The sequence below is a fragment of the Notothenia coriiceps genome, unplaced genomic scaffold (genome assembly GCF_000735185.1).
Source record: "Notothenia coriiceps isolate Sejong01 unplaced genomic scaffold, NC01 NC01_scaffold00000339, whole genome shotgun sequence".
NCBI lineage: Eukaryota > Metazoa > Chordata > Actinopteri > Perciformes > Nototheniidae > Notothenia > Notothenia coriiceps.
Genome location: NW_011333040.1, coordinates 110,969 through 114,544, shown reverse-complemented (window position 1 = coordinate 114,544; position 3,576 = coordinate 110,969).

The following is a 3,576-nucleotide window of genomic DNA, read 5'->3' as shown; positions in this document are numbered from 1 at the left end:
GATATCACCGGTGGATATCGATTTTGTGGCTTTCCAACATTTTCCAGGATTATTCAGGTTCTTTGTGGTAACTGACAGATAATACTTAGACTTAGCACTTTTGATTTGCGATGTGAAGCTATTTCTTAGCTGCCTAAAGCGTAGCCATTCTACCTCTGAGCCTGATTTCCTAGCCTTTGTCCAGGCCTTGTTTCTCTCATGCAGGAGACTGGATAATTCAGGAGAAAACCAAGGATCGTCTCGTCCCTTTACTCTAAATTTACGCAGGGGTGCATGTCTATCTATCATTTCCATAAAACCAAGATAAAAATAAGACCATGCAGTTTCTACATCAGCACACAGATATTATTAATTACTGTGTGTATGTAAATGTGTTGGACAATTGCAGGACTAGCCCTCACTCCATATTGGTTTTATTTCTGACTCGGATGATAAACCAGGCCTGTTTTCAAATGCAACCCCCCCCAAAAAAAGATGTTTCTATTAATCCCACCCTCAAGCATTTTTTCAGGGTATGGTTCTAGTTATGGTACCAATAAATGGAGCAAATTTCATGAATGTGACACTTTTATTTTGTAAGATAGCAAGGGGGGGCATATTGTGATGGCCAGGCCTGTCATAAAATGCACCCCACCCAAAAAGATGGTTTTCTTATTCCCACCCTCAAGCATTTTTCAGGGTATGGTTCTAGGACTGGTACCAATCAATGGAGCAAGTTTCATGAATGTGACACTTTTATTTTGTAAGATAGCAAGGGGGTGCATATTGTGATAAGAAGGCCTGTCATAAAATGCACCCCACCCAAAAAGATGGTTCTCTTATTCCCACCCTCAAGCAATTTTCAGGGTATGGTTGTAGGATTAGTACCAATGAATGGAGCACGTTTCATGAAGGTGACACTTTTATATTCTAAGATAGCAAGGGGGGGCATATTGTGATAGCCAGGCCTGTCATAAAATGCACACCCCCCCAAAAAAAAGATGTTTCTATTAATCCCACCCTCAAGCATTTTTCAGAGTATGGTTGTAGGACTAGTACCAATGAATGAAGCAATTCATGAATGTGACCCTTTTATTTTGTAAGATAGCAAGGGGGGGCATATTGTGATAGCCAGGCCTGTCATAAAATGCACCCCCCCCCAAAAAAAGAAGATGTTTCCATTAATCCCACCCTCAAGCATTTTTCAGGGTATGGTTCTAGGACTGGATATTGGGATAAGCAGGCCTGTCATAAAATGCACCCCACCCAAAAAGATGGTTCTCTTATTCCCACCATCAAGCATTTTTCAGGGTATGGTTGTAGGACTAGTACCAATAAATGGAGCAAGTTTCATGTATGTGACACTTTTATTATATAAGATAGCAAGGGGTGCATAGCGTGGCAAAAATATGCTGACAAAGACTTGTAACATTTGTAAACATATATTTTGATTATTAGATGACAACTATGTAAAATTAAACAATACATTTTAAAGCACGTTTATACAGACAGGACGTAACAATAATAATAAAAAAAAAGATTAAAAAAAACAAAAACTGAAAAGGAAGTGACGAATGAATTTCGACACCACTACCATCAAATACGGAGCGAAAAGTTAAACCAGAAGAATCAAGAATATGAGCTACCACTACACAACTCACAGTCTGAAAATTACCCTTAATAAAAACCCTGAACGTTTACTTTTCGTTTTAAATATAGTTTTAAGGTGTAAACGTGTCATTTAGAAATGCGCATTCCCGTGACAAGGGGGGCATTTTATGACGGGGGGGCATAATTTGACACAACACCGGCTCTGCCCCAGGGTTTGCCGCTTGGTGTGAACGCAAACCGAAACTTCTGAAAAATGTAACAATGTAACAAACTGTGTGCACCTGAAAACGGACTATTAGGTGTGTAGGCAACCTTAAACAGGGTTTGTATCACTCCCTCTGCTGAGTGCATGGTTGTGTTTACATGTTCATATATCACAGACATTGTTGTTCAAATCAACATGATTTTCTGGATGTTTGGTCCTGTATAGTTTTAAAACAATCACATTTGTATTTTTTGTCATTTGTATGACCTGTGTCCTGTTTTGTCTCTGAATGGATGACTTGTCTGTCTGTAACTGTGTGTCCTATGCATATCACTCTTGATAATGTGTCCCTGTGTCTCAATGAGATTATCAGTATAAATAAACATCAAATAAACCATTAAGAATGCATTTTCTTGTAAGGGTCTACATGGTTCAGAGTTTAACTTTTCTATGGAAGTTGCAGTACAAATAAAGCGGAGTTGCTTTGAGAAATGTAAACCCAGAAATAATGGAGCATCTTTAACATATCATGACCATTGAAAGGGGTTTACATTAGCAAGAGAAATGCCTCAACAATGTTGTTTAGCACCACTGACCTCTGGTGGGGTCCGTGGTAATAACATGAATCACGGACACTTGCCACGGCCAAAAGAAATTCACAAATAATGCCAATGCATGTCCTGCACAAAGGCAAAAGTGGAAGAGCCGAAAACAGAGAGCGACAAATAATCTGTTCTGACTCAAGTGGATCGGAGTCCACAAGGTCAACACAACAACTAGCCCAGTGGCACAACATATTGTTGAGTTCAATTCCAGGTTTTTTGCATTGATATCAAAATCCATCCACCAAACTCTCTCCAAAAAGTCTCTGGGGCTGATCTGGTCTCTGAGTCATCATTGTGGATGCAGGCTTGCCTGAGCGGAAGGTGCTAAGCTTAGGGTAGCCTATATGGCCCTATATAATGGCACTAAATCAGATTGCTGTGCTTTATCCACCGGAAGGGCACCCAAGGGACCAGGGCCGCCCCTCCCTACAGGCCGATCACGCAGACTGCGTGGGGCCTAACCTCGCGGGGGGGGGGCTCATCTTGTGGAGGGTTCCTCATTTTGCGGAGGGAGCATCATCTGAAGCGCAAATGCGGCGCACCTAAGCCAAGCCCCCAGGAAGTGCGCCGGACTCTGAGGAAAATATTCGCTGTGGCCAAACAGCGTTACTACACTTCCGTTAGGTTGCTGGGCCCGGAAAACATTCCGTCCTCAAGTTGTAAAATTTGCTAATAACGTTATTCTGAGAGTTATTTTCCTCGGCATTATGAACGTGCATCTAACCCACGGGACTGCGCCGCCCGGCACGTTCACGTTACGTGTTCAGTACAAGCTCCCAGGAAGTGCGCCGGACTCTGATGAGAATATTCATAGTGGCCAAACGGCGGTACTACACTTCCGTTAGGTTGTTGGGCCCGGAAACACTTTTTACCACTGACTTACATGGGGAAAGAATGGTCTGTAAATCGTTGGATAATTTTTTTTAAACTAAATAAACTATCCAGTATGAACGTTTGTATAGCCCTTATTAAAAACATTCGGTCCTCAAGTTGTAAAATGTGCTAATAACGTTATTCTGAGAGTTATTTCCCTCGGCATTATAAACGTGCATCTAACCGTCCGAGCACCCGATCGTCATGTCATTCGGCCTATGACCAGACAAGAATAACACGTAGTGTACCCATTCCATTTTGTGTACATCATTGACTTGTGCCATTTACTTGCACGGCCCGCCG